Below are 24,187 nucleotides of genomic sequence, written 5' to 3'. Positions count from 1 at the left end.
GGAAAAGACCAACTGTAGCTGCTTTATTGAGTGATTACTACATGTCAGGCATTCTCCTAAGTGCTTTGCAAGTATTGTTTTTCATTTAATTCTTATGCCTCCCACAAACCTGTGAAGTAGATAGCATTTTTTTTTTCTTTTTGTAATCACTTTAAAAAGATGAGGTAGGGCTTCCCTGGTGGCGCAGTGGTTAAGAATCTGCCTGCCAATGCAGGGGACACGGGTTCGAGCCCTGGTCTGGGAAGATCCCACATGCCGCGGAGCGACTAAGCCCGTGAGCCACAACTACTGAGCCTGCGCGTCTGGAGCCTGTGCTCCACAACGGGAGAGGCCGCGATAGTGAGAGGCCCGCACACCGCGATGAAGAGTGGCCCCCGCTCGCCGCAACTGGAGAAAGCCCTCGCACAGAAATGAAGATCCAACAGAGCCAAAAATAAATATAAATAAATTAATTAATTAAAAAAAAAAAAAGATGAGGTAATTGAGTCATGGAGAAGTCCCTTGTCCTAAGATCTTTTCTCCCCAGCTTTGAGATATAATTGACATAACATTGTGTAAGTTTAAGGTGTACAGTGTGATGATTTGATACACATATATATTGCGAAATGGCTACCACAATAAGATTAGGTAAGATTAGGTAGCACATCTATCCTTGTCTAAGTTCTAAAGTTAGGATTCAGTCCTAAACAATCTGATTGCCAAGAGTAGTCCTTAACAGCTAAATGTACTGCCTTGTGATAAAATTTACTTAAAATATTAAAGGAAATGAGAGCATTTTAAATTGTTTTCTGAATATATTTTTTTGAAAATTGAAAAACCAAGAGGCTTTACTTATATGCCAATGATTTTGTTTGCCAGTACCTGGGCTCAAGTAATTCAGAATGGCTCTGGGTCCATACACTGGACCATGCCAGACTCTGCCTACTCAGTACTGGAAAAGACCTGAAGCTTCATACCAAGCACTGCTCAGGAGTCTCTGGGAGAAGAATTGGAAAATAGAATTTCAGAGCTGGAAGGAAACTTATAGATAGTTTAATCTCACCTTTTCATTTTATAAATGAGAATACTGAAGCTCAGAGAGATTACGTGACTTTACCAGGTTATACATTGCTAACTAGTAGCAGAGCCAGGATTTGAGCCTGGGCTTTTTGTCTGCATTCTTTCAGTTACACTAAGCTGCCACCAAATCTGTGAGATAGAATTTTCCATTTCCTTTTCCAGTGTTTTAGGAAATGTCAAAAGCTAATATCCATTATTTAAATAAATTTATCTAAATTTATTTTTGCCTCGATTATATACATTGGTAAATGAAAATGTGTTTGGATTTCCCAAGAGTACTTGAATTTCATGAGTGTTACATTTCCTACAAAGGGGCCAGGCTCAGCAATTTAATTTTCATGGGCTAAGAGCTCTGATTAAAAGCCTTTACCTTCACAAATAATTGGTTTTGAGAGTAGGGGCTAGAGATAATTCAGAGACATGATGAGCATTCATTCATTTACTCAGACATGTATTGCATGCCTATTATGTTTTAGGCACTGTGCTAGCTATAGGTCATACAAATATAATTACGACATAACTTCTTCCCCTTTAGGAATCATTTTCCCCTTTCTTTCCTATTAGCAAAGGATCTGATATAATCTTGCTGCTCTTAAATTAGGTTGATGTTTCCCAAGGTGTATTAAGGGTACTCCTTGTGGTATGCCACATGATTTTAGATGGTAACAGACAAGCATTTAAAAAGAACAGTTATGAGTCCATTTCAGTGTAATATTTTAGAAAAATGAAAACAGCTCACAAACCCATATTCAATGGATGTGATGGCTTAGAACATGGCTAATTATGCTGGTGACTACTTTCTGCAGACCGTATGCACCACAGCATGACGCTCAGGCCCGTTATGTAAACCTTCTGCCATAACATTTAGAAAGTACGACAATATGGTTTTTTGAAAGTACAGCTGATATGGATTAATAGCATGGATTCTGCAGGTACTGAATTTCTGTGTTCATCACTATGTTCTTTTAAAAGATACATCAAAATGTCACCTCTGAAGGTTGACAGTTGTTTAGCATGTGAAGTATAATACATAACTTTATTAAGCTGATCACTCATAGTGGCCGTTCTCTCTAAGGAAATTATTTTTAGGTAAATGTGTTAGAAATTGATTAGGGTTATTATTTATACTGTTTGTTTTAAAATGTTTTATTTGTAAAATACATTACTTTTTTATTATAACTTTATGGTTACCTTCTAATTACGGCAAATAATTATTCACTTTTTTATTTTTAATTCAAAGATGTGCAACTGTGTTCATATTACAAACAGTAAACACCAAAACTAATCAGTAAAAACGTCATGTTAAACTTGTTTAATGAGATGGTTTTTAGTAAGCATCTGTAGCCTCACGCTACATATTTGGGCGATAGGCTTTCTCCTATATTAAAACTACCTTACACACCTACATCACTGCCAAGTACTGGGCTGTGAAGGCTGGGGCAACGTGCAAAGGCTATAACAGTCCGGAGGAAGCTAGCAACTCAGCTTTCCTAAAAAACCCATGATACTACATATGATTAAAAAAGAAAGAGAGCGAGAGAGAGGAGGGAAACAACAGCGGACTTTCAGGCCCAATCTTCAGAGAGTCTGATTTAGTAGATCTGGGACTGATAAATCTTCATTAAAAAAAACACTGTTCATCATCAAAAAATTCAGACTGACAGAAAAATATTTTAAACAAAAATCCCCATATATCCCATTATTTAGATTGAATAGTTATTAATATTTTGCCATATTTGCTTCCTCTATTTTTTGAAATTTTGTTTCTTTGCTTGTTTGCTTTTTGGCTGCCCCACATGGCTTGCAGGATCTTTGCTCCCTGACCAGGGATTGAAACCGAGCCCCTGGGCAGTGAACGCGCGGAGTCCTAGCCGCTGGACTGCCAGGGAATCCCCTGAATTATTTTAAAGCCAATCCTAAACATCATGATATTTCACACTAAACACTTGAGTGTATGTCCTTAGATAACCAGATACAATTATCTGGTTACACAGCTAATAATAATTCCTTAGCCTCCAAACTTTCCACTTATCCCCAAAATATCTTCTTATAGTTGGTTTGTTAGAATACAGGTCCAAACAAGTTCCATGCACTGCATGTAGTTATTACACAAGTTAGTGTTTGTTTGTTTGTTTGTTAGTTTTTTTTTAATGAAGAATTCCCCTTTCACGTGAAACCACCATTAATCAGTGTCTCAATCAGGCTGGCTCTCTAGGCTTTTAGAAGATAATTCAGATTTAGAAAGCGTCATAGATATCATTCCTCTTTCAACATCTTTCTATGCTCTATGGGTTTACCAATCTGGGTCCTGGTTGGAGATATTAGACAAAAGATGGGTGAAATGGAGAGTTGCCTGGATATGTGAACTTTGGGTAGGACAAGAAAATATACTCCTAAAGCAATTGCAAATTTTCTGTGTCATCTTTCCCCAAAATGTTTCACGAAATGTTTCTGTGATTAAAAGTTTTTCTTTTCAAGCAGCTCAAAAAATCCCCCTCTAGCATACCCCTCTTGAAAGCTGATAATGCACATTTAATATATTCAAATCTTTTTGGTGTTACACAAATTTCACTCCGTGTTTCCCAAATGTATCTGATTATGGAGTTGGGTTTTTTTTTCCCCCACCACAGATCACCTGTTAACATGTTTTAGAACGTAGTTTGGGAAGTTTGCATTGATCTATTGTACTATTATTACTGCTTTTATTAGGTACACCAATAAACATTTGTTCTGGCAAAGCACCTTGTAATCACTTTTGCTAGTTTTTCCCCTCACTCTGAGATCCTGTGGTGTAAACTGGTATTTTTATTCCCATTGAAAAATAAGAGCTATTAAGTACGTAATATGAGCTGAGTAACGAGTTTGCTGCCAGAGTCAGGATTTAATTTAAAGTCCTAAAATTTGAAGACTTAATTGGCAAAAATCCAAATAGTCCCCAAATACTAGAGTTTGTGTTGGTTGTTAGAGAAAAAGTAATTTCACAGAATATTACTCATATTCTCATCTCTCATCCCCTGTCCCTCTTACCACGTTCCCAACCTAAGCATGAACAACCCCTAACTTGATGCCCTGAGGACTAGAAAAACTAAAGGGAGACAGTGCTATTTCCCCTGAAACTAGGCGTCCTAAAGATGAGTTACCACTTTTTCTTTCATGATGACCATATAAACATTTATGGAAAAAAATGGAGTAAGAGACACATATATCAAATATTCCTAAAGACAGAGATTAAGGAGGCCTTCACTGTGGAATCTGTCAATGTGTTTCTTTGAGACAGCTCCTGCAAGTAACCTCTTCTAAATGCTCCACCCTATTTCTCTACTGCTATGACCGCCACCTCTCAGGGATGCCAGGTGATGGTGGGTGGTGATGACATCAGCAAAGGTTCCGCTTACCCGCGGGAAGCAGAACTATTACTCAAAAAATGTACCAGGTTAATTCTGGAACTTCTCAGTTTCTCACCCTGGGTGGTAAAAATGTCTCTGCGGTTTTTCTCTGCACTATCTGGGCAAGTGCTCAGAATGAACAATCTTTTTTCAGCTGGGAGAAAATCAAATAATCAGGAATACCACTCCTCCCCATCCTTCCTGAAGCTTTGAGTTTGATCCCTAGTCCCCAGGATGTGAACTTTGTATACGCATAGGCACCAAAGTGTGGAAATAATAGAAGCCCTGCACCACAAGCTAATTGTTGGCTGTATAATTTAGACCATTGTAAATCTCACTGTTATATTTTCTCACTAGTTAACATTTACATGACCTTTTTTCTCCCTGTTTCTTAGAATTTTCCTCCCTTATTTATTTCTTCTCAGTTGGCATACTGAAATAAAATTGGCTCGGAACTAATTGACCTGGGCTTGAATCCCAGCTTTACTCGCTGTGTGACCTTACACAATCTACCTAACCTCTCTGAGCTTTCACTTCTTCACCCGTGAGATAGTGATCATAAAATTATATCAAAGATTATGAAAATTTCATGATGTGAAAAATATGAAAATGCTTATCTCATTTCCAGTGTTTGGGCAGTTGACAAATGTTGAGTTCTCTGCTTTCTTCTCTTCTCCTCTGCTTGCATTATTTATCACCCAATCTCACCATTTGGGGAAGAAAATAAAGAATAGATTACTTCCCTGAATTTGTCTGTTTGCTTGTTTTCTTTGAAATAACACCATGGGCTATGAGAGGGTTATCCTAAAGGGACCTGCTTCAATTTGCTGGAGCAGAGGAGTTGTATAGGAGAAGCAGCTGGCCCACTGGCCCGGGGGAGAAGACAGTCAGGGCTGAGCCTCCGCCCCTGCCCACATAAAGTGCTAGGTGTGTGTGTATGTGTTTGAACTTATTCTACTTGTTTGGCCAAAACAAGAAATAGCAAATAAGCATTCCTTTTATGTTTGTACAGACATCAAAGGGTCTGTTTCAAGTTGGTAAATGACATCTGGTCATTTTAGGATGCTTATGATCCTATTGAATGGGTATAATTAAAAAGACAGAAAATAGTAAGTGTTGACAATGATGTGGAGAGACTGGAACCCTCTTACATTGCTGGTGGGAATGTAAAATATTTTTTCACTTTGAAAAATCATTTGGCAGTTTCTTAAGAAGTTAAACCTCACCAGTAATTTTGCTCTTAGGAATCAACCCAAGAGAAATGAAAACATATATTTACACGAAGACATATATATGAATGTTCATAGCAGCATTATTTATAATAGCAAAAGACTGGAAACAATTCAAATGTCTATCAATTGTGCATGGACAATGGAATACTATTCAGCACTAAAAAGGAACAAACTACTGAAGCTTGCTATAAACAAGGATAACACTCAAAAACATTACACTAAGTGAAAGAAGCCAGGTGCAAAGGACATACTGGATGCTTTTGTGCACATGCCTAGAAAAGGCAAATATATAGGGACAGATTTGGTGGTCACCTAGTGTTAGGGGTGGAAATAAGGATTAATTGAAAACAAGCATAAGAGATCTTTTGGGGATGTTGGAAATGTTCTCAAACTGGATTGTGGTGATGATTACACAACTCTATGAATTTATTAAAAAGTCATTACACTGTACATTTAAAATAGATGATATATCAATTATACTTCAATAAAGCTGTTTAAAAAGAATGCTTATTGTTATGCAATTCATGAAATGATCTCCTTATCAAAAGTAACATTCAGAGGTTGTGGAGAATATGATAATCAGGGTGTATTCTTAGAAATAGGGACACATCTGTCTTCCAGCTCACATATTCATTATTCTCTGATTCTAACAGTAAACAACCCCAATGCTCCAACTTTCCAACTGGGTAAGCTGTGAGCAGAGGAGGGAAGCAGGATTGGGTGATGTCAGCCACAGAAGAGAAGGTGCAGAGGGCAGATAAGCAGAACGGAACTACTTCTGTACATTGATGTCAGGAATGGGGGTGGTAGCACACACCTGCATGGCCTGATCTTTGGCAAACCAGCTCCCAGTATGCGCATCCTGCCACTTCCTATCTTGGCCAGCAGTCTCTCTTTGTCCCACCCTATCCCACTCCTGCTTTTCGATTTCCAACTTCCTCTGAGCTGTTCTTCTCCATCTATTAGTCCCTCAGTCATCTGCGCACCAGGGTGTCCTATCTGGCTAGATCCTCTGAACTGTCTTAACCCCTGTATGTAACAGTCCAAACCAAGGAAAACCCTATCTTCCAATTATTATTTTTCAGTTACTTATCAAACTTTTTCTAGGTCTCATCCACAAACATACCTAAGAAGCTAAGATTATTAATTTGCAATTTACATTATTGAAGAAGTGAATGTGGGTGAGAATCTCAAAAAATAGTGAAGTTTGACTAGTTCAGGACTTGATAATTTAATAATTCTCCCTTTTACTTCATCCAGTTCCAGTATTTCACGGGAAAATTATCACGAGGGAGCAGTGTTACGCAGATGAAAGTGATGCACTCCTAATCTTGATGGTTGTAATTCTACAGGCCTATGAAAAATAATCAGGCATATAAAAAATTTCTACAGGTATATAAAAGAAATCAGAAATTGTGTGCATTTCACACAGAAAATATGAGATAATTTGGCATACAGTACTTATTTAAAGTGGAAGCCTATTTAAATCTACTTAAAATTAAAAATGCCCTCACAAACCTATCTGCCAATTGAATAGTTTGGATTTTGAATTACATGGCTTTTTTTTTTTCCATAAGAAGCTTAGAGTACTCCACAAATAATAGCTAATAATTATTGAGTTATTGTGATGTTCTACGCACCTTATTTAATCTTCATAATGACCCTATGAGATAGGAACAATAATTACCCCAATTTTACAAATGAGGAAAGTAAGACATAAAGAGGTTCTCTGCTCAAAGTGGCCGTTGATAGCTAGTACAACCAAGATTCAAGTCCAGGTCTTTCCGATTCCAAAGCCAGAGCCCTCAGTCACTACATTATACATCCAAGTAGACCTCATGATAATATCTTGTAAAAATTGTCACCCTCATTTTTACAAATGGAGACGCCACAAGGGGCCAAGGACATATGACTCACTCAAGAATAGGCATCAGGTCGGTTCTCTATAGATTTCTGTCCTTGAGCCGTGCGGGCCTCCTCTTCAGTGTTTTATAAATTGTTCACCAGGTTGTAAGACTCTCCTGAACAGTATTCTCTTCTTTTAGGGTACTCACCTGACTTTCAGCTATAGGTTCTCCAGGCAGCCAGAACATTTCAGACTCTTCATTTGCTGAAAATCACTGGAGTGGCTGAAAATAAAAGGACCATTTGTGTTCAGGTTACCAGGTCATTAGAACTAATTAAGTAGCAACTTTGGTTTACATTCAATGCAAAGATTTTGGCATCCATTCCACTGAGGAAAAGACAGGAGATTATGGATCAAGAACGTTATCACACGGTGGATATATGCACACATTTTAAGTAATTAAAACTAGTCATTTGACTAAAGGTAAATCATTGCATCTCAAATTCCTTTAAAATCTCCCTTTGGTGTGTTTCAGAATTGTTTATCTTCTTAATCTGACATCAGGCAAGAGTAGCAGAGAAGACTGACAAATCCTGAGAACAGAGTGAATGATTTGCAGAGGAATATGCTTTAAAACCTTTCATTGTGAAGATGTGACTCCTGCTATATTCACTGCAGAAAACCCCAGTTCTGAGTCTGATGCTGATAAGTAAAAAAAATATTCACACAGCCTGTAACATGCTGCAACCTTTTCCATTTTCCCTACAGACGTCTCTGATCATGAGTTCAAACAATATTACTCAATAATTTTTATTTTCCCTCGGTAAGAGAAATCTCAAAACTCTTTCATCTGTTTGGCAAACGAATACAAAATAGAATCCTTATTTTCCAGGTCTTGGTACATAACCAATAACAGCTTCCATTTACTGAGAGCCTACTATATAGAAGGCACTGTACTTGGCATTTCACAGTATTTCTAATCCAGACAACTTGGCAAGTTAGGTCTTCTTATTCCTGTTTACAGGGGAAAAAAAGAAAAAAAACAGAACCGAGGGAGATTAAAAAATTCTGTCTGACTCAAAATTCATGTGCTTTCCATCATGCTTTCTCATTCTTCATCAAGCCTTGGAGTACCACTAAGGATTAGATGATTTGGGGGGCTGCTTGAACAACCATTTATAAGTTGCCTATTTAATGCCTACCAAGTGTAGGAAATGAGAATCCTCCAAAGTAAGACATGGACCTTGTTCTCCAGAAGCTCACAATTCAGTAAAGAGAGGAGAAGAGAATGAAATTCTACGAAGAATGATTCAGACAGTAAGTGCTAGAGGAATTTAGAGAGGGGCCTAGTTATGAGCTGATGAGAATAGCGGGGAGCCTCCTCGAATGACGTGAGGCCTCGCTGAACCTGATAGAAGACACAGTTTGGATGAGCAGAGAAGAGAGGGAAGAGCATCCTTGGAACTAGGAATGAGCATGCCAAATCCCAGAACGGTGAGGACACCTACCCAGTTGGTGTGATGGGGCTTGTGCCAGGGAGCAAAAAGACTCAAACGCTAGAGTGATTTATCCTACGGCAGTTCATTATGACACTAAAGAAGTTACGTTCCAGTCCGGGTCCAGGGAATAGTTATCCAGGTACTGCGTCCTGTCATGGGTAGAGCTTTGTCTGTTTTTTGCCATCATTCAGGGAAAAAAAAAAAAAAAAGTAAGGGGAATCCCAGAAAGGTCATGGGACAAATATGGGTTTAGAAATCAGAATTTCTGGGTTCTGTTTTCAGTTTCAGTCATTTCTTCTCTGAAAATGCAACAGTAGAAATTACTGAACCTCTTCTGAATTAGTTTCTGCTAAATGGGAAAAAATATATCACCACCTCTCCCAACACAGACAAATTCATCCCATTCTAAATATGCAGATTGTTGGAGGTATGATACCAAGTGTTTCAAGTACTGATTTTGGTAATGAAAGTGCCCCCAAACTGCCCTGCTTCACTCCCATATCCCTATACCTATTTCACAGCTCATACTATGCTGGACACACGGTGGGCAGTAAATGACGTGGTTTTAAAATTACAACAGTGTTGGCATCTTTTAGCGAAACAGGAGAAATAGCTTTAACTGTCTTTATAGTCTTCAAGCATAGTTTCTAGATACAATGTAATTATTGTCATTACGATTTTCCTACTACCTGGACAACTTGAAAACTTTCCAATGTGTGTAATTACACAGTTTTTAATTTGTGCAAGATTGGGGTGAGCAATTCTGTTAGTGAGTTTTAACAAAGCAAGTTAGGCTTCCAGACAAATTTTCCCAAGCTCCCTTGGCTCTAATTTGGACTTTAAAAATTCATTTTACTAACTTGCTGAGCATAAAATATTTGGTGCTGATGTTTAGCTATCTCAGTGCTGCAGTTTAGAAGGGCAAGTGAAAAACATCCCTCGGGGCTCTTGAGGCTGGACAGAAGCAGCTTCGGACTCTGCTCGCATTCACTGGCTAAGCTGTGCCTAGCAGAGGCTGTTTTAAAAATACAGAGCAATGGGAGAGACATATATTCCATCGTGGGATAATACACCATACACACTCACCCTACAAATTCATCTTGCTTTTAGGAGGCCAACAATATTAAAAGCCAGGAAAGAGAGTCCAATTTACCCTTTTATATATCACTCAAAGTCTCCCAGACCGTTGAAATTTTCTTTTATCCAAATCTGTGAATACTTTGCCCATACGGTGTTCCCAAAAAAGGGCTACAGTCTCTTAAGTTGGGAAACATCAAAATAAGGTTCATAGGAAATTCTTTGAATCTATTTCCAGAGTCACTAAATCACAGTTCATGCCTTATTAATGATCTACAATACCTTCTTGCTTTCATTCATTTGCTCATTTATTCAACATTTATTGACTGTCTACTACAACTATAGTAAACACAGTCCTTACACCCAGATTGCTCCTCGTCCAGTGGAGTAGACAGATAATAAATGCAGTGTAGAGCCCTATGATGTGTTCAGGAACTAAGTGCTAATGGTGATGGGCGGAGGGCAGCAGTGCTCAGGAAATCTTCCTGGAAACAGGGAAACTGTGAAGGAAGGAGGAGTGGCCCAGATGGAGAAGTTGTAAAGAGGCATTCTAACCGGAAAAACAGCATGTCCAGAGGCATGAGAAAATGTGCATGACCTTTGCAAAAATATGAAAGATGACAGAGCTGGAAGAGGGCTGAGAGATGTGCAGAATTATAGCTTTCAGAGTCACCAGCCAGCCTCTAGTTTTCACAATCTAATCAATTTGAGTGTTTGGATCTGTGGAATTCAGGAGCCCAAAAGGACATTTCCTTGATTGGCAGTCAGGAAACATGATGGCAGACTGGTTCAAAATGCCTAACTCCTTGGGGCAAAGATTCTGCAATGTATCCAGTTGGTGATAAAACAAGAGTATCTCATTTCATTTCTTGAAGTATGATCAGGAAGTCCACCAAGATCATTTTTGTGTTGTTTTAACAATCACCTATTCTTTTCTCATACTCCATGCACCTAAGGTGTTGCTTTAACACATAGAGGTCAGCTGACTTTAAATTTTGATCTATTTTTTTCAAGGAGCTGCTGGCATTATTTACTTTCATTGCACATCCAAGAAAACTGAGGATCTTGTGACAAATGGCAGAGCCACAAAATAAGTCAGTGCAGAGAAAGAATTAGATTGAAGGACTCCCAAAGCTTGGTTTGGGATGAATCTTTAGGGTACTGTGAATAGGAGCAAATACCCTGGAACAGGAACAGAGCTTGTGTGAGCTGGGGGTTGGGCAGCAGCAGAAGCCAGGTCAGGGACTAACTCTGAGTGAAGCTCTAGGGCGGGAAATAACTCTACTAATGGGGACTATAAAAAGACTTGAAGCTCACAAACATACGATAAGTCATTTTCTTCTGTATTTCTTCCTATAACTAAGGATTAGGAGTCAAGACTACTGCTACCCCTTTTCTATCAGCTGTGACCCTCAGCTCCACCTGGGAGATTGATTTTCTTCTCTTGAGCTGCCCTTAATGATCATTTTATCCTAATTTCATTAGTATAAACGTGGTGAGGGTAAGAAATAGCCTATTTGCACCCTGTGGGATGATGTTGATCCCTACTTCTCTCCCCAGACTGCCCCACCTAAGCAGGTGCCCTTAACACGAGGTATGAAACCTGAGGCTTAGATAACTTGGGTGGAGGTGAAGGGGTGGAAGGGGGGATACTCTTGAAGAAAATAATTATGTATTATGCAAAATTAAGTACAGAAATGAATAATGATTTAGGAAAGAAATCATAACAGGTAACTGAAGCCTCGGAGATCTGGGACTTTTCCTAATATATCTTTAGGGGAGTTACCAGCATTGCTTCCATAGAGACGCATCCAGATTGTGTCTGGCTTTCCCTTCACACCTGCAACGCTACAGGCTCGGTCCACTCCCAGTACTCACAGGGACCAATGCAAGTGAGGGACTCGAAGCTTATGCTTCATTGGCCTCATGGTTCACCCAGATGCAGTACCACTGATAAAGGCTGCTGGAGAATGACTTGGATGTACGTCCTGGTTTGCTAGAAAGTCCCAGGTAATGCCTGTGATTCTTGTTTACATTTTTTTCCAGTTTTATTGAGAAATAATTGACATGCATGGCTGTATAAGTTTAAGGCTTACAGCATGATGGTTTGATTTACATAAATTGTGAAATGATTATCACAATAGGTTCAGCTAACATCCATCTTCTCCTCTAGCTACAATAAAGAGAAAAGGAGGAAGAAAATCATAAAGGAAAAAAAATGCTTCTCCTTGTGATGAGAACTCTTAGGATCTTCTTATAACAACTTTTCTATATAACAGGCAGCGGTGTTAGCTGTAGTCATCATGTTGCACATTACAGTTCTTAGAACTTGTTCATCGTATAACTGGAACTTTGTATCTTTTGACCACCTTCCTCCAATTCCCCCTCCCCGTGACCACAAGCCTGATCTCTTTTTCTCTGAGTTTGATTTGTTGTTGTTATTGTTTTCAGATTCCACATATAAGTGAGATCATACAGAATTTGTCTTTCTCTAACTTATTTCACTTAACATAATGCCTTCGAGGTCCCTCCACGTTGTCGCAAATGTTAGGATTTCTTCAATTTTTGTAGCCGAATAACATTCCATTATATATATATATATATATATATATATATATATATATATATACCACAACTTCTTTATCCATTCATACATCGATGGGCACTTAGGTTGTTTCTATGTCTTGGCTATTGTAAATAATGCTACTATGAACATAGGGGTGCAGATATCTTTTTGAGTTAGTGTTTTTGTTACCTTTAGATATATTCCCAGAAGGGGAGTTACTGAATCATATATGGTAGATCTGTTTTTGATTTTTTGAGGATCCTCCATGCTGTTTTCCACAGTGGCTACACCAATTTACATTGTGCACCAACAGTGCACAAGGGTTTCCTTTTCTCCACATCCACACCAGCACTTGTATATCTTGTCTTTTTGATGATGGCCATTCTAACAGATGTGAGGTGATATCTCATTGTAGCTTTAATTTGCATTTCCCTGATGGCTAGTGGTGTTGAGCATCTTTTCATGCACCTGTTGACATTTCATAGATCTTCTTTGGAGAAATGTTTATTCCGGTCCTTTCCCTATTTTTAAATCGGGTTATTTGGGGTTTTGAGTTCTTTATATGCTTTGGACATTAACCCCTTATCAGATATATGGTTTGCAAATATGTTTTTGAATTTTTAGGTTGCCTTTTCATTTTGTTGATGGCTATGCAGAAGCTGTTTAGTTTGATGTAGCCCCCTTGTTTATTTTTTATTTTGTTGCTTGTGCTTCAGGTGTCAAATCCAAAAAATCATTACCAAGACCCATGTCAAAGAGCTTCAGTGTTCCAGCGTTTTCTTCTGCGAGTTCCATGGTTTCAGATCTTACATTTAAGTCTTTAATCCATTTCAAGTTAATTTTTGTGAGTGACGTGAGATATAGGTCCAGGTTTAAATTTTAATAATTTCCTTTTCTTTCTGAAAAAACAGTCCTGGTTTGCCTTATAAAGTGTATGGTCACCCTATTTATGTTGGACACCTCTGTGACCACACAAGCTGGTCCCAGGTGGGAGCTTTCAGTTCTGACTTTAGCATCTTCATTGCCTTTCTGCCCCAAGTAGGTCTGGTAGAATCCCAGTTTCCCATTCTTAAAGTCTTAATCACATTGACCTACTTATTGTGCGTTGCAAGGAAGGTTCCTGTTCTGTGTTTTTCTATCTTCTTAAGAGTCATCATTTTGATATTATATAAATGCACACTTTAAAAAATTTGTCAGAGGTGTGTAAGGCCTCTTTCATTTAGACATCCAAGAATCTGTAAGTAACACCATCTAATCCAGTAGCTTTAGTTCTCTCGGTTATGCTTTCATGAAGATCCACCCACCTTCTTGAACAGCCTACAGGGTGAAGCAGCAGGACATTCAGGCCTAGTTAAAAAGATAGGTCGGTGCCTATCCTTTGGGTGAAACACTGCGTCTGAATGTGCTGGTGGAGTTAAGAAGTGTTATCCTGGCAATAGCTTGGACTTGGTGGGTCACACTGTGTCAGTTCATCACTATTAGAGAAAGACAAGCAAGGCAGGAAATCTCTGCCCCCATGTGAAGCTGGTTTGCAGGCTGGACCAGTAAGAACGACAACACAGCTCCGTTGTGGGCAGGCTACCAGATCCAACACACCACTTCAGAGCCTTTGAGTCAGACGTCAAGCGCAAATAACCAGGCTTATTTTCCCTGCCAAAGTCACATGCAATGTCGAGGTAACATCAAAAAGTTTCCTCTGAGTGCTGATTTGGGCACATAAACAGTGGCATGGTTAGATGCCACTTTGTGTTTAAAGTAATTATACTACAGTGCTGGAATGTGGCGATGTGAAAGCCCCATTGCAGCAAAGTTGATTCTATCAGCAAACTGGCAAGTCAGCTGGCCCGGATCCTGCTTCTCCCTGAATTTACTACTTCCTACTTGGGAACTCTCTCTGGGAAAGTCAGAACTTGTGGGTGCACTGCCCAGCTCTCTAAGGCTGAGGCCAGCTTGCAACCAACAATATGTCTGGGACACGGCTTGCAGACGTTGGCCCATAGCAGCTGTGGTCACTCATGTTCAGTGGGAGCCCTTGGAAAATTGCTGAGGCCGATGGGAGTGACAGTGGCCATGGCCTGGGTCTGTGTCTCACCTTGTCTTGCCAGATCTTGCTGGGGCTGGACAGTTACTGCTCAGCAAGCTGGAGAAATCCAGCTAGAGAAAGGCTGGTGGTGTGGGCAAGGCTTCCTGGGAAGGTGACATCCCTAGAAGTGAAGACAATGTCTCCCAGCTGCTGGCTGCAGAAGCCCTGACCTCATGGGCCCAGGCAAATGTCTGACCGGTGAAGTCTAACTTCATCCTAAATACAGGGACACAGGGCCTCTTTTATCCCTTTCCACTTTGGAATCCTGCCTTTCTCAGGGAAAAAGACCTAGTAATCACCCCTCTGCCCTATGTCCTGGCACCCAATCCCCCACCGTGTGCCAAATCAGTGGAACTTTTCTGGTGTCTGAGGTGAATCATTTCCCTTTATCCTCACAGAACTTCCTTCATAAGTTAGTGCTGGCAACTATATTCATGCTAATTAGCCGCCTTTGATGGATTTATTTCATCCAGTTGTAAATTTTAGAGGAGAAGTTCCCAGGCCAACTTAAAAGTAGAAGTCACAGGACAAGCTGAGTGGAAATCAGGTTTGGATGACCTCCACAGAGCAAGTTAAGCCAATTCCCATGGGGTTTAAACACAGTGTTCCCAGGGAGGCAAGTCAAAGTCGAAGGAAGACCTGGAAGAAATCTCATGGAGACCATTTAGTTCAGGCGCTTTGCTTTACAATGAGGGACTTGGGGCTCATAAAGGTGAATTAACCTGCCCAATCACATAGCTATTTACCAGTCACCACTGAAAGTGCAAAGGGCATGGGTGACACTATTGACTACAGGGGAAATATCTGTTTGTCTTCTGGGGCAAATTAAATACAGTTGTCACAAGCAAAGGCCTTGTCTATTTTTCTCAAGTTCGTCTTTCTTTTCACTTGTTTTCATGGAGTAATGTTGTATCCCTAAAGAAAGCATGTGGAATCCAGCTGCTAAGATATTTCAGACTTTCTGAAAAGTATACAAAGTTGCTGATGTAATTTTGGTAGGTAAGGGGACCAGCTGTTGGAAAGTATGAACTCCCCAAACATCTGGACTGATCTGTGTCCTAGGCTCCAGTCATAAACTGTGCATTAGCTATAAACCTTTATGCTCTGAGTCTGGAATATTCTCTGACTCCCCATCTGTCTCTGGCGCTTTAAGAGTAGTTAGGCAAGGTAGTGATGGTAGGGAGGTTTGTTTTATGGCGTATTTGGGAAGAAATCTTTCTTGTCATGTTTATGATAACTCTTCCAAATGGTATTTTTTCTTTATGTACTGGCATCAGATAGAAGTGAAAGTCAAGATTTTCTCTTATTTTTTCTTTTCTTTTTTCTTTCTCCTTTCCCTCCCTTCCTTCCTTCCTCCCTCCCTCCCTCCCTTCCCTCCCTTCTTCCTTCCTTCCTTCTCTCCCTTCCTCCCTCCCTCTCTCCCTACTTTCCATTCCTCCTCTCTCCCTCCCCCTTCCCTACTTGTCTTCCTTATTCTTCTCTTTCTTTTCTCTTCCTCCTCCTCCTTTTCCTCCTTGTACCTCAAAGCTCAACTGTGCGATTTAATAAACAGTCACTCACAGTCACAGCTTGTGGAAGGGATACTGTACCAGTCGGTCACTTGTTGAGCCTTGGCCTCCTGTGCACATATGAAAGATAAGGGCTCCTTCATGTTGCTTAGCTTTCGTATAGATACTATGAATATTCATCTTTTAATATAAATACAAGAAGACTCTTCATTTTATAGATAATCAAGACCAGGAAGTTTTAGTACAGAACTTCTGTCATGAGAAATTTCTGTTTTGTGCACAGAGCTGTAATCTTTAACTTTAAATGATTCCAGAATAACAGTCAAGGGGGTACTAAAACACCAGATGACCGATCATATGTTTTGCCTCACAACCAATTACTTGAGGTTCTTCAAACATAGGCAGTCCAAGAATCATCCAGATTGCCTTACTATTATAACTATATATATATATCAGATGAAACTTTGTCAGTTTTTCATAAAATATACATCATAATTGTATTATAATTCTTTACTGATTGCAATGGATTACAATAATTTGCATTTCAATGAAATGATTTTGAAAACAAATCGCAAGTACTAATCATCTTCCCCACCAGATCTGTTCCTCCAACAGACTTCCTCATTTCCATTGGTGGCTGCACCATCTAGCCAACATCTCAGGCTAGAAACCTGAGACCCATTCTCGGCACCTCTCAGCCCTCACCCTTCACATTCAATCCATTCACCAAGTCCTGCCAATTTCACTTCCACAATATATTTCAACTCTGCCTAATTTGCTTCTCATCTCCATCTACTCCAGTCTTCCCAGGCCACCATCATTTCTTTGCCTTCCACCTGGTCTCTCTTCTTCCACCCTTGCCTCTCTCCAATCTGTTCTGCTCCCAACAACCATGGTGACCTTTTAGAGAAGTAAACAGGAGCAAGTTGTACTTTGGTTCCAGATTCCTTAATGCAGGTCTAGATCTCTTGGCACTTTTCCCTTGGCTCTCTAAACCCTAGCTGCCTTTACTCTTCTTTTGGTGTGTAAACTGATCTGGAACATTTCCTCCTCCTCCCCTCCACCTCCACCCCCATCTCTACTTTCTTTATCAGGCAGGTCTTAACTAAACATCAATCCTCAGCAAAGGTTTGTACCCAGACTAACATAGTTCCCATTGTAATGCTCAAACATAACAACTGGTTCTTCTCTTTCAGAACCCTCACCACAATTGTAAATTTTTATAATATAATACATATTATAAAACATATACTATATTGTATTATTCTATCATATATAATGTCTAGCTTCTCCTGCAGACTTTAAGCCCTATGTGGGCAGACATCATGCGTGTCCTGGCTCAGTGCAGGCATATAATAAATGTTCAATAACTATTTGTGAATAAACAGATTGTCATTATAATGCATTTGTACACTGCATGTTTTATTTTACTTTAAGGTGCATGAGCATTCTAATTCCCTTAAATGTATGTACCTATTGACCAGATGATTTTATCCCCCTTTTACAGATAGTAAAAAACAGGTTTCAAGAAGAAAAATAAGTTAGGAAAGGTGACAACATCCTCAAGTTCAGAGCTGCCTAATACACAGAAAAAACATATTAACAACAGCAATGATTACCATTTATTGTTGTCTTATGATGTTCCAGGAGTGCTCCAATAATATTAACTCATTTAATCCCTATAACAACCCTGTGAGGTAGGTAATATCTCTTTTTTTTGAGAAAATGGAGGTTAGGTAACTTGCCCAGGGTCTTAAACATATATATATGTGCATCATGTTAAATGTTCTTTACATACGTATTCATGTTGGTTATCTCACTGACATTGAGCTTTACTCAGTCAGGGTTCTCATTAGTGAGGAATACTGCAGGTAGCGTGATTTCTTTTCTTTTCTTTTTTTTTTTAACATCTTTATTGGAGTACAATTGCTTTACAATGTTGTGCTAGCTTCTGCTGTATAACAAAGTGAATCAGCTATACGTATACATATATCCCCATATCCCCTCCCTCCTGCGACTCCCTCCCACCCTCCCTATCCCACCCCTCTAGGTGGTCACTAGCTGATCTCCCTGTGCTATGTGGCTGCTTCCCACTAGCTATCTATTTTACGTTTGGTAGAGTATATATGTCCATGCCACTCTCTCACTTCGTCCCAGCTTACCCTTCCCCCTCCCCGTGTCCTCAAGTCCATTCTCTATGTCTGCATCTTTATTCCTGTCCTGCTCCTAGGTTCATCAGAACCATGTTTTTTTTTTTTTTAAGATTCCATATATATGCGTTAGCATATGGTATTCTTTTTCTCTTTCTGACTTACTTCACTCTGTATGACAGACCCTAGGTCCATCCACCTCACTACAAACAACTCAATTTCTTTTTATGGCTGAGTAATATTCCATTGTATATATATGTGCCACATCTTCTTTATCCATTCATCTATCGATGGACACAGGTTGCTTCCATGTCCTGGCTATTGTAAATAGTGCTGCAATGAATATTGTGGTACATGACTCTTTTTGAATTATGGTTTTCTCAGGGTATATGCCCAGTAGTGGGATTGCTGGGTCATATGGTAGTTCTATTTTTAGTTTTTTAAGGAACCTCCATACTGTTCTCCATAGTGGCTGTATCAATTTACATTCCCACCAACAGTGCCAGAGGGTTCCCTTTTCTCCACACCCTCTCCAGCATTTACTGTTTGTAGATTTTTTGATGATGCCCATTCTGACCCGTGTGAGGTGATACCTCATTGTGGTTTTGATTTGCATTTCTCTAATGATTAGTGATATTGAGCATCTTTTCATGTGTTGTTGGCAATCTGTATATCTTCTTTGGAGAAATGTCTATTTAGGTCTTCTGACCATTTTTGGATTGGGTTGTTTGTTTTTTTGATATTGAGCTGCATGAGCTGCTTGTATATTTTGGAGATTAATCCTTTGTCAGTTGCTTCATTTGCAAATATTTTCTCCCATTCTGAAGGTTGTCTTTTTGTCTTGTTTATGGTTTCCTTTGCTGTGTAAAAGCTTTGAAGTTTCATTCAGTCCCATTTGTTTATTTTTGTTTTTATTTCCATTACTCTAGGAGATGGGTCAAAAAAGATCTTGCGGTGATTTATGTAATAGACTGTTCTGCCTATGTTTTCCTCTAAGAGTTTTATAGTGTCTGGCCTTACATTTAGGTCTTTAATCCATTTTGAGTTTATTTTTGTGTACGGTGTTAGAGAGTGTTCTAATTTCACTCTTCTACATGGTAACATGGTTTCTGGTCCCTCCTGAAATTTCTCTTTCTCTCTATGTCCCCTGCCACTGCTCTCCCTACCCTCCCTCTTCCCTTCCTTTCTCCTGTTCCTGGCTTCCCCTCCTGCTGTTCAGTAGGAAAATCTCTGCAGAGCCACTTTTCTGCCAGGCTATTATATACATAGTCAGTGTTCCCACATTCCAAAGGTGGGTAAAAATGTGTGTGGAGAGCGGGGAATTCTGCCAGAACAATGACTCACTGTGCACATGCAAAATGGTTCAATAATAGGTCACTGCCTTAGCGAGAGCGATGCTGTCCATCCCCAGGGGAGAAAAGGGGGCTAGTAGACAGCCCTCCTGTGATCTGGGACAAGGCTTCTATGACAAATGGAAGAGCCATACCCACCATCAACCACATCCTGGTTTTTTATTTCACGGGCATGAAAGGTGATTTTCAAATAGGGATGGGCATGAAATGAGTTCCTGACATGCAGTGGCACACATATTTATAGTAAGCGTGTACACTCACCTCTAGGTTATTCAGCAATTAGTTATGTAAGTGCTGGAGTGTCCGGTTCCCTGGCTTTTCCCAGTGGGGTTGTTTACTTGTTGGTTTTTTTGGTCTAAATTCCTGCTGAGAAGAACTCCCACTAGTAGAAATATAGGATTGTGGTGGAATTGGGCTGGGTTGCTCCCTGCCTCGCTTTCTTCGAAGCCCAGCCTAAACTGCAGGAAATGACCTGACCCCTTTCTCATGCCTCTGTTCCCTGGAGACTGTGTAAAGCCCACCTTGGGACCAGTCCCGCAAATAGCCTCCTTGGCTGACGTAACACTGCCGTTGGGGGAAGAAATCAGCCCGTGTGGATTGGGGCTCTTATACAGATATGATCTTAAGACTCACCTGGCTTTAAGATTGCCTCACAATTATTTTGCTTCTCCTCAGCTCCCTTTTCCAGACCTCAGCAGCTGTTCTAGACCTCTTCACTACTTTCCTCAGCCCCCTTACTCTAGTCTGAGCCAGAAGTTCTCAACTGTGGCAACCCATTAAAATCACCCCAGGACTTTTAAAAAATCCCAGTGCCTAGGCCGCATCCCAGGCCAATTATATTAGATTCTCTGGCAGTGGATCCAAGCATCAGTTTTTTTTTTTTAAAGCTCCCCAGATGATTCCAGTGTACAGCTAAGGATTAGAACCATTGCCTTAAAGCAGAGAACTTTCCAACTTCATCAGAAAATGTGAGGCAGTAAACACCAAAGATCTCAAATTCCTATCTGCTCACAAGCTTCTCTACATGTGCCGCCACCCTGCTGTCCTGCCCTCTGGTCTTACTGGTTGAGTCATCCCTCTATTTCAGGAAAACTATGTCCTTTATACCCATATCTTCCAAGATCTTCCAGGACCTGCTTGTATCTCTAATCTCTTCCCCTCTACTGGATCTTTTCTTTTAGATTATAAGCAAGATTAAATCTCCCTCATCTTTGAAAAGGTATCCATGGAGCTTGTCATCTCTCTGTTTCCAGCCTCATGCCCATCTACTCTCCACTTAGTTCTTTGTATGCTGGTAATATTCTTCCTGAATACCAGGCTTTCTTAGCTGGACTCTTCCTCATCTTTCATAATTGGGCCCAGCTGCTACATACACCCTCCATGAAAGAGTCCCAGATTCGCTGGCTGGATCAAGACTCTTCCATAGCGTGTAGTACCTTCAATTGACATTCTCTATTTGTTTTCTCTCCTCTCCCCTCAAATGTAAGCGACTTGAGAACAGAAATCATGTCATTTTCATCTTTGTTAACATCGGCACCTGGTTTTTTGTAGGAATTCACCTGCGCTTATTGAAATGAATTGCAAAACAATTTTCTACCTAGCTTCTTGGGCAGAATGACGTGGTCTAACTGACTGTAGGTGAATTTCATTTAACCAGGCCCCCATGCTTTTCTCCCGTGAATAACTATCATAGAAATGACATAGGGCAATTATTGAGACATTCTTCTGGATTTCACATTATGCCACAGAATAATGTCATATTCACTGGTTTAGGATGAATTTCTAAACAAATCCAGTACAGGAATCCTCTCCTCAGAATTTCCACACTTTCCAAGGCCATTGCCCAAACAATAATGATCATGAGAAATCAGAAGAAAGAAGAATAAACAGTGTGGCTTGTACTTTAGACACAGTTTTAGAAATTAAAATTCATACCCTGACACGGTCACTTTTAGAATCCAGCACCATTTCTTTGCAGAGTCAGAGCTGATGCAGCTCTGCAAAGCAGCCAGAATAGGCTACGCCACCACTCTGAGCTCTCACCGGCAGCAGCTTACTGAAGTGTTTCTGTTTCCTTTTGTTTTCCTCTTAAACTCTCCTTCAAAAATACAGGTTACGGGCTTCCCTGGTGGCGCAGTGGTTGAGAGTCTGCCTGCCAATGCAGGGGACACGGGTTCGAGCCCTGGTCTGGAAAGATCCCACATGCCGCGGAGCAACTAGGCCCGTGAGCCGCAATTACTGAGCCTGCGCGTCTGGAGCCTGTGCTCCGCAACAAGAGAGGCCGCGATAGTGAGAGGCCCGCGCATCGCGATGAAGAATGGCCCCCGCTTGCCACAACTAGAGAAAGCTCTCGCACAGAAATGAAGACCTAACACAGCCATAAATAAATAAATTTAAAAAAAAAAAAATACAGGTTACTTCTCAGTCATACTCCAAACGCTTAGCTCCCTCAACAGAATAGCCAAATCCCTACCCTGCCTGATTAATCAGCTGAGTAAATCTAAGAAACTCCTTGGCCGCACGGCCCTTCCTTCTGCCAAGTTTTGTAAAATTCATAGACTGCGTGTATTCATAAGCACAGGAAAACACCTGTGAGCAATTAACCAAATAACCTTGATTTAGAGGGCTTGGAAATATGCTGATGGCCCTCAGACCCTTGGCACGGGTCTGTAATTATGTGAGACCACAACCAAATCATCCCAACAGGCCAATTACAGGAAGGGTCATTCTTTCAAATACAACATGATGCTTTCTCTAAAAATACTTCTGCCTGAGACTCAGAAAGAAGTCTCCTTTATAATGGTGCTGCTTTAAAGCGACTACACATAGGAGTTTGGAAAAGGAGTGATGTCTCAGGCCATTTCTCTGCAATATGTCTATAACCACGATGAGGGGAAAGGAAACCATCTAAACCAATTTTTAAAATTCACTGAATTAAAAAGCGTGTTTAAAATGATTCACCTAGAAAGTGTTGCATTTAACCCTTTGTTTCTGTCCAGCCTAGAAACAATATCCACAGAGTTAATAAATCAAGTCTGCAACCAATAGTATGTCCTGTGAAAATGTAAAAATCCAACTTTTAGAGTAGACAGTCCGCTGCAGAATTTTAAAATAATAAGTTTTGTTTAATCCTTTCTTTTATGTCCAAGAATGAATTCTTATCACTCTGCACTGTACCTTACTTTATATTCTACATGCCTATAATATTTAAAATTAACCTCACACTATTGAAGAAAGCCATCTATTTTCAGAATCAGTTTCAAAAAACTCAAAGACCTGAAAAACAAGAGTTCTTAACCAAACAAGAGTTCTTAACCAAATATGCTTCAGGAGCTATGAGCATCCTTAGAAATTCTAGAAAAATTCTGTGTGTATGTATTTTTTTCCAAAGCAGGGGAGTGGGAGGTATTTGTAACTACACGGTCTAGTGCAGTAGCCATTACTACATGGCTATTGAGTGCCTGATATATTGTAGCCTCAATTGTAGTGTACTGTGTTAATATCCCTACTGGATTTTAAAGACTTAGAGTGATTTTTTTTAAAAATGCAAAATATCTCATTAATAATTATTTTACTGATTAATGTTGAAATTATAATATTTGTATGTATTTGACTAAATAAAAATATTATTAAAATTAATCTTACCTGATTATTTTTATTTTTTTAAACCTGGTTACTAGAAAAACCAAGACTACCTACTTAGCTCACATTATATTTCTGTTGGATGGTACTGTGTCCATAGCTTTCATCAGTATTTAAAGGGCTATTTTTCTTAGAGCAAAGAGATACTTGCTGAGATATAAATGCTCATCTCTCATCCTGCAGATTCTGTCTCAGTGGGCCTTGACAGAGCCTTGACAGAGCACCAGGGGGCTATGGTGCTGGTAAGGCTGTCCTTGGTCCACATTAGACACAGGCTGCCTTGGAAACCCCTAACACTGCTGGTGTTTCCAGAGACAAACATTGACGCACCCATCACTTCACCACTGGCACACAGATCCTGTAACCTCTCTTCTTCCAGTCTTAGAGGGACACATATCCACGAATCTGCCCTGTCTTCGTGGATTCTCCATTTAATGTATCCATAGTAGCACTTCTCACACTAACCTTGCCCTCCTGATTTTCTATCCGGGTCACAGGCATCTTTGAATTCCTCTTCTCATTCCCTGCCCACGCCAGCACACGCAAACAATCATTAAGGCCTATCAATCTTTCTAATACACGCTTTTGTGTTTCTCTGTTACCCCTGCCTGGATTATTGTCATAACCTCCCACCTGCCTCCCTTTTTCAAGATCATCTTCCTCATCACTGTTAGAGTTTATTTTAAAATCACAAATCTGATTATATTACTCCTTAGTTCAAAGAGTATGTCATAAAGTCCTCATTGTAGCTAAAAAGGTGCTACATAAACTGTCTCAATCCAGATTT

General features: G+C 39.9%; 1 long non-coding RNA gene across 2 annotated transcripts in view; it reads right to left on the bottom strand.

Moving 5' to 3' along the window:
- Nucleotides 1-7,762: 7,762 nt before the first annotated feature.
- The window catches only part of LOC130707609 (uncharacterized), a 156,990-nt gene continuing 140,565 nt past the window's right edge, over nucleotides 7,763-24,187 (bottom strand). For both annotated transcript variants that reach the window (XR_009007529.1, XR_009007528.1), the window contains one exon: nucleotides 7,763-7,806. This is a non-coding gene — a long non-coding RNA (uncharacterized LOC130707609). The remainder of the gene's footprint in view (nucleotides 7,807-24,187) is intronic.

Source organism: Balaenoptera acutorostrata, chromosome 3, assembly GCF_949987535.1.
Source record: "Balaenoptera acutorostrata chromosome 3, mBalAcu1.1, whole genome shotgun sequence".
Lineage (NCBI taxonomy): Eukaryota > Metazoa > Chordata > Mammalia > Artiodactyla > Balaenopteridae > Balaenoptera > Balaenoptera acutorostrata.
This window is presented reverse-complemented; position numbering and strand designations above follow the sequence as displayed.